The sequence below is a fragment of the Dendropsophus ebraccatus genome, chromosome 10 (genome assembly GCF_027789765.1).
Source record: "Dendropsophus ebraccatus isolate aDenEbr1 chromosome 10, aDenEbr1.pat, whole genome shotgun sequence".
NCBI classification, from domain to species: domain Eukaryota; kingdom Metazoa; phylum Chordata; class Amphibia; order Anura; family Hylidae; genus Dendropsophus; species Dendropsophus ebraccatus.
Window position 1 is genome coordinate 25,635,636 of NC_091463.1, and position 12,431 is coordinate 25,648,066.

A 12,431-nucleotide genomic window follows, 5' to 3' on the forward strand; every position below is an offset into this window, starting at 1 on the left:
CATCTTCATTCAACCTTTTCTTGATTTTTCCACTAAATTATGAAGAATACATTATGATGAGACACTTTGTTCTACAAAAACCTTAGATGAAGATTGTTTCTTGTCACTAAGTATATTATAGCAATAATTTACCAAATCCACCGCACAATCCCAATTATAATTCCCAGTCCGAGTAACGCCACCCATGGCCCCCACAGCAACTCCATCACATAATTTTCTGTAAAAGAAAGAAATAAAGTTACATTAGAAACTTGTTGGGGACATTGATAGTAGGAGACTCCTCCAGAATAATCTCACTAATATAAGTGGTTACTGACACTATTACATGTTCCCATTTCTCAGAATATAAGATATAGATACTATGGGAACCCCAGTAACTGGTCGCTATGACAACCACAAGGCCTCCAACTGACAGAATAGGGATCAGAGAGACATCTGCATGGCGGCCGCATCTATCATTGTATACTGCTCTCTATATCTCTGGGGGTCTCCACCCCACTGTCCCATATAGGAAACAGGACGGCTATTACTCTGTCTGAGCAGACGCTCTCATTGTGTCTCCTCCCATTTGTCCAGTTATTCATAGATACAGCAATATTATTGGAGGACTTACACAGCATCCTCTCCTCGTCGCAGCTCTAAAGGATCTGGTGGGTAAGAAGCCTTATATTTCTCTGTGCTGTATTGTGACATCATCATGACATCATCGCTATTGTGATGTCATAATTCTATGATCAGTCAGTCCCAGTTATCCAGACTACAACACTGTGATAATACCTGCAGGATAATATTGTAGTGATACATTACAGTATAAGAGAAGAAGGAGAAGCCCGGTCACTTTCTCCCCTAAAGTATCAGACCAAGACTGGTCATTTTTTTACTTGTTCTCTTTAAAGCTGTTTAAAGCCAAATAGTAAAATGACATCGCTTTTTATTTATTTTTTTAACACTATTATGGGTGCAACCATCTTACCTTTGTGCTGTCTTGAGATTTACTTCATAGCAAGTATCTTGGGCATAGGCACATTAGACTGGAGCGGGCCCTATTCACTTGTATAGGAGAGTTTTCTGTATATACTGTGTGACTTGTGCATAGATAATTGTGCAGGTGATGGGGCGGAGCTCTAAGCATCATCTACTGTGAATGGTCTGATCCCATCTTATCTCTGGGTACTGGTGTCACTTTTCACTACACTCCTGTTTGTGATGATAAGAAGAATTGGAGTAGCTACCATGGAGGCAGGCCATGCAGCTGCTATGTGTCCTGCGTGGCAGAGGGGCCTGGGCCCCCCCATGGCAAAGCATGGCGATGCCTGTCCTTGCCCCCACACGGAGCTCAGAGAAGAGCACAGCAAGGCAGGCATCAGGGAGACCAGACCAGTTACACAGCTGCAACACAGGACTGGAGGAGAACTACAACCCCCACCATGTCCTGCTAACAGTTCATACAGACTCCTGATGAAGTTATGGGGACATAACAGAATGGGGTGTAGGTGACATCACACCAAGATCTTAGTGCTGTGTCCTGTATTTGATTTATTACTGCTATTTTCCTAATATGTTCTGTAATGACTTTTGGCTATTTGCTTGTTTCTGCGTATCTATGTGGCTAATTGTTAGCACTTGTTGTGGCTACACTAGATTATCATGGTGCTTAGTGTTACCCCAGTCATTGTGGGGGTTCACTTGTACTTACTGGAGCCATGTCAACTTCTTGTTAACCCTTTGAGGACCAGGCCCAAAATGACCCAGTGGACCGCGCAAATTTTGATCTTAGTGTTTTCATTTTTCCCTCCTCCCCTTCTAAGAGCTCTAGCACTCTCAGTTTTCTATCTACAAGCCATGTAAGTGCTTGTTTTTTACAGGAATAGTTGTACTGTGTAATGGCGTCATTCATTTTACCATAACATGTATGATGGAATCCCAAATATATTATTTATGAAGATATAAATAGGTGAAATCATAAATAAGAATGCAATATGGTAACGTTTGGGGGGTTCCTGTGTCTACGTAATGCAGTATATGGTAACAGCGACATGACACTATTATTCTATAGGTCAGTCCGAACACAACCATATGCAGGTTACACAGATTCTCTAATGTTATATATGTATTTTTTTATGAAATCCTTTTTTTTGGCAATTAATTATAAATAAAATGGGCCTATTGTGACGCTTATAACGGTTTTATTTTTTCACCTACGGGGCTGTATGGGGTGTTATTTTTTCCGCCATGATCTCTAGTTTTTATTAATACCATATTTGTGAAGATCGGACGTTTTGATCACTTTTTATAGATTTTTTTAAATATTTAATGTAACATAAAATCGGTAATCTGCGCACTTTTCCCCCTCTTTTCGTGTTTAATAGATCGGACAATTACGCACGCTACGGTATATTATATGTTTATCTATTTATTTATTTTTATATGTTTTATTTATATAATGGGAAAGGGGGGTGATTTAGACTTTTATTGGGGGAGGGGTTTTGGGGTAGTGTAATAGTGTTTTGAACTTTTTTTTTTTTACACTTTTGAAGTCCCTTTGGGGGACTTTTACATACACTACTTTGATTTCTACACTGATGAATGCTATGCCATAGGCTTAGCATTGATCAGTGTTATCGGCGCTCTGCTCATTGAGCCTGCCTGTGCAGGCGCAGTGTAGCAGATCACCGATCGGACCACACGGAGGCAGGTGAGAGACCTCCGGCGGTCCGTTTCAACGATCGGGACCCCCGCAGTCACACTGCGGGGGTCCCGATCGGTAAGTGACAGGGGACTCCCCCTGTCACTTACACTTAAACGCCGCGGTCGCGGCGTTTAAGGGGTTAATGACACGCGGCAGCGCGATCGCTGCAGCGTGTCATTACCGGTGAGGTCCCGGCTGCTGTTTGCAGCCGGCCCCCACCTGCTATGAAGCGCGCTCCGCTCCGGAGCACGCTTCATAGCGGGAGAAACACCCAGGACGTAAGGTTACGTCATGGGTCGTCTGGGGACAGACTTCCATGACGTAACACTACGTCCAGGGTCGTCTAGGGGTTAAATGTTGATGCTTTTTTGTACTATAAAGAATGTAATCTAAATACTAATTTTGAAGTGTGCAATACGTTGAGTGACAAAGTCGCTTTCTCTTGTCTTGTGCATACTGCTATTAGTTCATGGTGGGAGTTGTAGTTTTGCAGCCTGTGGTCATCCAGGTTGCAGAACTACAACCCCCATCAAGCCTTATTGGCAGTTGGGACCTATGGAAGTTGTAGTCCTGCAGGTTAGAGGATGACAGTATGCGAGGGGGAGGCAGTGGCACAGAAAAACCCAGCATGCTGTGTGGTAAGTTGCAGGACTACATCTTCCAGCATGCTGTGTGGTGATATGCTGGACTACATCCCACAGCATGATCTATAGGGTAGGCTGTAAAATCACATCTCCCAGTATGTTGTGTGGGGTAATATACAGAACTACGCCACATAATGGGAATTGTAGTACAGCAACAGATAAGATGATGACAAAGTACACAAGGCGGAGATGGTGCCACAGTACATGAAGTGCCCCCGAACACGAGGGGGAAATCGTGGCATGGTACAGGAAGGAGAGACAGTGGCACGGTACAAGAAGGGGAGACAGTGGCACGGTACAAGAAGGGGAGACAGTGGCAGGGTACAAGAAGGGGAGACAGTGGCATGGTACAGGAAGAAGAGACAGTGGCATGGTACAGGAAGAAGAGACAGTGGCATGGTACAGGAAGAAGAGACAGTGGCATGGTACAAGAAGGGGAGACAGTGGCATGGTACAGGAAGAAGAGACAGTGGCATGGTACAGGAAGAAGAGACAGTGGCATGGTACAGGAAGAAGAGACAGTGGCATGGTACAAGAAGGGGAGACAGTGGCAGGGTACATGAAGGGGAGACAGTGGCAGGGTACAAGAAGGAGAGACAGTGGCACGGTACAGGAAAGAGAGACAGTGGCACGGTACAGGAAAGAGAGACAGTGGCACGGTACAAGAAGGGGAGACAGTGGCATGGTACAAGAAGGGGAGACAGTGGCAAGGTACAAGAAGGAGAGACAGTGGCACGGTACAGGAAAGAGAGACAGTGGCACGGTACAAGAAGGGGAGACAGTGGCAAGGTACAAGAAGAAGAGACAGTGGCAGGGTACAGGAAGAAGAGACAGTGGCAAGGTACAAGAAGGGGAGACAGTGGCAGGGTACAGGAAGGAGAGACAGTGTCATGGTACAAGAAGGGGAGACAGTGGCAGGGTACAGGAAGGAGAGACAGTGTCATGGTACAAGAAGGGGAGACAGTGGCAGGGTACAGGAAGGAGAGACAGTGTCATGGTACAAGAAGGGGAGACAGTGGCAGGGTACAGGAAGAAGAGACAGTGGCAGGGTACAAGAAGGAGAGACAGTGGCAAGGTACAAGAAGGGGAGACAGTGGCAGGGTACAAGAAGGGGAGACAGTGGCAGGGTACAGGAAGAAGAGACAGTGGCAAGGTACAAGAAGGGGAGACAGTGGCATGGTACAAGAAGGGGAGACAGTGGCACGGTACAGGAAGGAGAGACAGTGGCACGGTACAAGAAGGGGAGACAGTGGCACGGTACAAGAAGGGGAGACAGTGGCACGGTACAAGAAGGGGAGACAGTGGCAGGGTACAAGAAGGAGAGACAGTGGCATGGTACAAGAAGGGGAGACAGTGGCACGGTACAGGAAGGAGAGACAGTGGCATGGTACAGGAAGAAGAGACAGTGGCAAGGTACAGGAAGGAGAGACAGTGGCAGGGTACAGGAAGGGGAGACAGTGGCAGGGTACAAGAAGGGGAGACAGTGGCAGGGTACAAGAAGGGGAGACAGTGGCACGTTACAGGAAGGAGAGACAGTGGCATGGTACAAGAAGGGGAGACAGTGGCACGGTACAAGAAGGGGAGACAGTGGCACGGTACAAGAAGGGGAGACAGTGGCACGGTACAAGAAGGGGAGACAGTGGCACGTTACAAAAAGAGGAGACAGTGGCATAGTACATGATTGGAAATGATTACTGTCAGGAAATCCTGATGCTTTACTAAAGCCTTATGAGGCCTCCTGATCAGGATTTCCTGGCACTGATGTGTGACTGGCAGGGCCGGCGTCAGCACGTGGCGTACTCGGGCAAGTGCCGGGGCCCACAGCCGCTTAAGGGGCCCCCCGACACTTGCCCGAGCAATGAGCCACTGGATATCGCCAGCAATGGTGCCCGCCGCATCCCCCGTACTCACTCTCGTGCCGACAGTGAGTACGGGGGATGCGGCGGGCCGCATTGCTGGCGACATCCGGGGGGTGTGGCGTTGCTGGGCGGATGCGACGTCCTCAATGACGTCCTGGGCTGGGCCTTCCTCCGCAGCGCTTCAGGACGTGATCCCCTCAGCAGGCGCAGAGCGATGACGTCATCGCGCCTGCTAGCGGATCCGTCCCTGCGGCGCACAGAAGGGAGAAGCCAGGAAGAAGAGGACCGTCCCTTGGATTAGGTGAGTATGATTTTTTGTTTTGTGTTAAGGCAGAGCAGGGGGCATCTACTATGGGGCAGGGGCCATCTACTATGGGACAGGGTAGGGGTCATCTACTATGGGACAGGGTAGGGGTCATCTACTATGGGGCAGAGGAGGGGGCATCTACTATGGGACAGGGGCCATCTACTATGGGACAGGGTAGGGGTCATCTACTATGGGACAGGGTAGGAGTCATCTACTATGGGACAGGGCAGGGGGAATCTACTATGGGACAGGGCAGGGGACATCTACTATGGGACAGGGCAGGGGTCATTTACTATGGGGCAGAGCAGGGGGCATTACTATGGGGACAGAGGGCATTATTACTATATGGGGGCACAGCATGGGGACACAAACCTTCTTACTTTACTGCACATGACACCAAGCAGCGGAGTTACTAATGTATAGGAGCCTATGGGTGGGGAAAAGGGAAGGAAGTTGCTGGAAATGTGCCGAGCCTAAGATGTTTGTCTCACAGGTTCTGAAGAGAAGAATTGTAGCTGGAAGAAATCATCATGGTGGTCTGGGCCGGATGGCGAGGAAACGGAGAGCGATCGCATCAGATCAAAGAAGACGTCACCTGTGAGTTACCGAATTATGTTTGTTGTTTTTTTTGTTATTTTGTCAAACTTTATTTGGTAGGTGTGCCCCGAGGTGAAAAAGGTAATCAGCAGTGTAGTATATACTTTTTATCCTTCTGTATGAGTGTGTATATATCTCTCCATTCTGTGTAGGTATACAGCATTGTATTATATACTTATTATCCTCCTACTGTATGAGTGTGTGTATATATGTGCTCGAGAGATAGATATATACACACTCAAACAGGAGGGGGGATAATAAGTATATAACACAGCTGATCCCCTACACAGAATCAAGAGCTAGAGACCCTCTAACAATGATGCCATATAATTTGCTATTCAAAGGGGCCCGCCAAGGCTCTCTCGACCAAGGGCCCACAAAAACATGGAGCCGGCCCTGGTGACTGGGGCACTCATTCATTGAATTGATCCATCTGGAAGAAGAGTAATCACTATGGGCTGTTATATACAGTATAAAGGGAACAGTCTGTGTCTTCACAGCCAAATTCTTAGTCCATGTAGCTGAGCTGTAAACAGAGATATAACTAGCTCCTAATGGGCTAAAACTTACTAAAGGAAAAACTGCCTGTCCTGTCGTTATGAGGGTCTGGGGTAGCACTACAATAAGCATTGTTATTGTTTAAATGCCACTATCAGAATTGACAGCGGCATTTAAACAGTTAAAATAGCTGGCAAAGTAGATCAAAGGTGCGGGAATAAGAGAGGCTGTTGCTGAAGTTCAATAACGGATACTGCAGGTTCCTCTCTGATTGCCGCTACATGCAGGAATGCTGGGGGTGTGGGGGTGCCCATAGGGGCAAAGGTGCAGCTGCAGCTTCCAAGAGCAGTGATACCAGTGAGGGTGGAAAAGATGGTGCAGTATCTAGATAACTATATAGATAGGGTGGCAGTGGAATTTGTTAGGGAGGGTTTACTGATGGCTTTTCCATTCAGAGTGGCGTGTCCAAACATTATACATCACAATCTGGTGTCTACAACGGCTCGCAGCTTAAGGCCATGTTCACATGCTGTAAGAGACCTGGTCAGGATAAAACAGACATAAAAACATAGCTTTATATACACTTTAACTGATAGAAAGTATGGGTCAGAGGTCAAATGATATAACTGAGTGCAAATACAGTCAGCGTTCGCATATTTCCCAACTGTCCTGCCTAAGCAGGAAGTAACCCCCATTCCCTGGACCTCAACAAGTGAAGAGATGAGCAGGAGAAAGCACTGGCCGGGCCTGGAGCTTCTGTGTAATAAGCGATTAGCTCTGCTCCTATTACACAGCAGCCGGAACCCCAAACCTGACCAGAGGAGACCAGAGTAGGATCCTGGAAAAGTGAGTTTTCCCCTTAGAACTACAACCCCCATCGTGCCCTGCTGACAGTCCATAATGGTAGATGTAGTATTGCAGCCTGTGGTCATCCAGGTTGCAGAACTACAACCTCCATCATGCCCTGCTGACAGTTTGTGATGGGGGTTGTAGTTTTGCAGCTTGTGGCCTTCCAGGTTGCAGAACTACAACCCGCATCATGCCTTGCTGACAGATAATGATGGGAGTTGTAGTTCTGCAACAGATTAGAGAATGACACAGTACATGAGGGGGAGGCAGTAGCATAGTAGAACTACATCTCTTAGCATGGTGTATAGGGTAAGCTGTAGAACCACATCTCCCAGCATGATGTGTGGTAATATGCCAGACTGCATCTCATAATGGGAGTTGTAGTTTTGCAACAGGTTACTAGAGTATGATACAGCACACTAGGGGCCATGTTAGTACATGTGACTCCCCTTATCTACTATAATGATGCCTACTACTACTAGATGGGGTTGTTTTTCCCACATATATTTCTACCAATACAGACTTCACTGGTTCACCTTCCTATCATATCCTTTCCCGTAATGGCGGAATGCTTAGACAAAGAACATCCCCCGGTTTTACAATTACACATATAGCATTTGTCTTATGAACCCAATAGAATGTGAAGATTTAACAATAACTTATAAAGAAATTGCGAGTTTAGACCATGAGCTCCGGTCTCTATAGTTTTCGCTCTATTGTACGTTGTAGCATTTGTAAATTGTATATATAATGTTTGTAATTTTTTTCATAGACTGGATGGAAAAGAGCTCTAGTCATCAATTCTACGGGCAGGAGGGTGTTCTCAGTGTGTTCTGCTTCAGGGGTTACATTTGTATATTAAATGTAAATGACTCCCTATTCCCTATACCTTATATGTCTTCTACACTTCAGGTCTTTCACAAATAAATTGACTCTTCTGTAATGGATATTAAAGAACCAGTTTACATTAGGCCGCTATAAGCATCCTTCTTCATTATGACAGGTTCCATCTTAAACAAGTCATATTATATAGTAGGTTAACATCTGTGCTGCCATGCTAGTTCCAAGACAATTGCTATTATACTAGGTTCCCACTATCTATATGATGAATGTGTGGGGTATACTTTCAGCATATACCGCTGTTTATAGTCTTCAGTAGCCATGCATAAGCCTAAAAGGTGCCATTGTTTTATATGAATTTGGATAGAGTATCTGTCAGAACACAGTTGCCTCAAAGGCAGTCTATGATATTTTGCAGTACAACTGTACAAAATATAGGTCAGTGGCATACGCATGCATCTATATAGACAAATAATTGCAAAGGTTTTCTGGCATAGTTTAATAGAATATTTTAAGGTATTAAAGTACCACCAAATGTCACAAATATAGTACAAAGTATAGTACGATCAGCTCGCCTAGGTGTTCAGCCTAGCTTGGAAACATATGGGCCAACTCCCTGGTATAAAAAAACAGTATTGTCATCAAGTTAAAAAGAGTTATAAAACATAAAATGTATAAAAAATAAATAAGATACCAACGCATCTTAAAGTAGCAGTGGCGCATATACTCGCGAGCGATGATAGGTGTCCCGTGGCGCAGCTTTGTTCCAGTCCTGCGGTGCCGTTCAAATCTTGTGCGTGGTGACATCATCACTCTTGTGACCCCTCTTCTTTATGTTGATTGAAGGCCGGAAGTGACATTCTCCAATGCATCTCTATGAGAGCACTCTCGGCTGCCAAGGTGCTGCAAATGTCTTTTCAACTGTAAGCACTTCTGACAAGCGATTGTGATTAAATCCAGAGATGCGATTGACAGGGTGAGGAGCCATTGGCTCCCCACCTTGCCAATCACTCGTGTGGCTGGAGGTAGCCCTGTGCCTAAGGCCACTCCCTGCAGTAAAAAAACAGACGCAGATTCCATTGTAATCAGCATCCGTTCTTTACTTAAAAAGAAGGTTTTGTGAACATAGGCATAAGAAGAGTAAATGGTGAGTGACGCTTCTTCAGTATGTTCTATATGGACATTGCCTATGATAAGTAGAGCACCTAGGTGGTTGCCCAATGTTGTCCGGATTGGAAGACAAAGGTCCATGCATGTAGATGAGATGTAGGAGTTAAAGGGGTTATCCAGTGCTACAAAAACATGGCCCCTTTCTTTCAGAGACAGCCCCACTCTTGTCTCCAGCTTGGCATGTTTTTGTAGCACTGGATAACCCTTTAATGCTGAAAAGCAGTGCCGAATGTTTTCTAATTCTACATATTAGAAACCATAGAGATGTAAATTTGGGTTTAATTCGGGATCACTTAACAGTCCCTCAGATATTTTTGAGACAGACAGATTTTCTTTCCGATTACGGACAACTTATTTACTGTGGGTTAATCCATTGGCGCTATATGACTCACTTTTTCTTTGCAAATAACTGTCTTTTTTGTCATTAGCAGCAAGTCCTCAGTTGTATTTCCTATCGTAATACATGTATGTCTTCCTAATATACCCTTAGAATACTCCCATTGTGCATCTTTGTTTTACAATAGTGGCTCCGAGTCTATGCGTCGGAGTGCAGCCCTTTAACTGGGGAAATTGGTCCTCAAACAATTAAGTGATTGTATTCTCCCAGCATGTACTTGTCATTGATAGTTTAGAAAAAAAAAGAAATGGTATAGATGGATTCTCGCATGGCTGCTGCTACTGAGGAAAGAATGCCTGTGACAACAATTATTAAGAAATCCATACAGCATAACGCGGGGAGGGATATGACCTGTGGGTGAAATTTCCATCTCAGGAGAGAACAAGCTAATCATTACTATGTGATTCACTCCCTAATATTCATAGCTATCGAGACGGCTCTAGACATTAACAATCTGGAGCTGAAACTACACAGGACAATATTATCTTCACCCTGCTCCATCTGAATGACTTATGTGATCACTAGAACATCATTAGCACTAAGGCAGATAATGAAGCCGTGATGACTAGCTGGAAAAACGACTAAGACAATGCGCTGACTCAAGATGTCGAACAACTCACTGAAGAATAGAGTATTAGAAGATAAAACAGTGAATGATCGGCCATAGCAAACTACCTGCCTATTCCTTGTTTTTATGGAAAGGTCTTTGACCCATTGAGTCATGACTCCACACAAGGTGTCCTATGTAGGGATGAGCGAACTTTTGAAAAGTTCGTTCGGTTTGATCCCTTGAACTTTCCTGAAGGGGGAATCCTACTCGTTTTTTTTTAAAATAAATAAATAATTAATTTAAAAAACCCGCATAGGGTCCCCCCTATTTTCATAACCAGCCAGGTTAAAAACCAAGCAACAGCAGCCTGGTAACACCAGGGTGGGAAGAGCCATTGGTTTAGGCCCTCCCCAGCCTAAATCTTACCAGCCTGCTGCCGCCCGGTCCAGGAGCGCCAATTTTGACGCTCCGGGACCACTGGCACCCGGCTATTCCCAGTGCCCCTGGTGGTAATAATGGGGGGGTTAGTGTTAGCCATTTTATACTGGCTAACACTAGGCCCCGACTTAGTAATGAATTCCGTCTATTAGACGGCTTCCACTACTAAGTCTATAAAGTAAAGAAATAAAGACAAGACAAAAGTGAAAAAAAAAATTTTTATTCAAATAAAAACACCCCCACACCCCTCATTGACCATTTTATTTTTAAAAAAAAATCCAAACAACCGCTGATCATCGTCGTAGTCCACCGAATCCGATGTAATCCACAGGATACCGATATCTGAAAAACAAAAAGGGAGAAACACACAAAAAACACACAAACAGGAGCACAACACCCATCATTGTGAGCGGTGTTGTGCACCTTACAGTATGCAGCATCTTTACAGATCGCTGTTTACAGTGTGGCCCCCAAGGGGTTAAAGGGGGATGCGTTGCATCCCCCCTAACCCCTTGGGGGCCAGACTGATGTCAGACTGCACCCATCCCATTAAGTGACCCCCCTTCCTTGCTGGGAGGGGTGCAGTGCAGGGGAGGGGGTGGGGAGAGCTGTATACTCACCCCCATGTGTCCTCTTCGCTGGTCTGCAGCACAATGAAGTCTTTTAGCCTTTACCTTTAACATGATTGTCTATAATGTTCTTTCTAATCTCCTGAGACAATGGTGTCCTTTGCTTTCTTTGGTCCGTGTCAGTGTGGTACACAGCATGATACCAAACAGCACAGTACTCTAACAGAAATCAAATGTGGACCCGCTGCGCTACTTAACCAGTTTGGCTTTGGGCCACACCAGGGAGCGGAGTCTAAGGGCCCTATTCCACCGGACGATTATAGTTAAGATTATCGTTAAATCGTTTGAATCTAAACGATAATCGTTCGGTTGAAATGCAGTTAACGATTAACGACCGAACGAGAAAGCGTTGATCGCTTTATAAGACCTGAACCTATTTTTATCGTTGCTCGCTCGCAAAACGTTCGCAAATCGTTCGCATTGAATAAGACATCATTCGGTCGTTCGCAATATATACGAACGCAATAGCGAAGAAAAAACGATCGCAATTACGATCATAAGTAACGATTATTGTTTCATGGAAATGAGTGAACGTTTTCAGGTCTTTCGCAATAGCGGTCGTTTGAGATCGTTAATCGTTAACGATTATGCGAACGATAATCGTCCGGTGGAATAGGGCCCTAAGTTTCCTCTTGGTCTTCATCCTTTATCCTGCTCCAGGATGCAGAAGCTGGACGTCTGTGGGCACCAGAGACGTCTGCAAGGGTGGCTCTGGTGTGTGCAGCAGTTGGTTCCCAAGAACCAGAATTGGGGCTAGGCTCTGAGGAACAGGCTAAGTATACATGGTCAGCAAGCCAGGTCGTCAGCACGAGAGTCAGCGCAGTACCAGGGGTGAGACAGGTATTGTAGTCAGTGAAGGATCAGCGCAGGTGGATTTAGAGGCAGGTCAGACAAGTCGATTTGGCAACAGGAGAAGTACACAATACAGAGAGGGGTCAGGCAATAAGTGTAATACGAAGAACAG

At 45.5% G+C, this 12,431-nt stretch overlaps 1 long non-coding RNA gene across 1 annotated transcript in view; it reads left to right on the forward strand.

Annotated features, from left to right (window-relative positions):
* The first annotated feature begins 434 nt into the window (after nt 1–434).
* Nucleotides 435–12,431, forward strand: part of LOC138802971 (uncharacterized) — a 41,075-nt gene continuing 29,078 nt past the window's right edge. Inside the window, exon 1 of the long non-coding RNA XR_011364838.1 lies at nt 435–654. This is a non-coding gene — a long non-coding RNA (uncharacterized lncRNA). The remainder of the gene's footprint in view (nt 655–12,431) is intronic.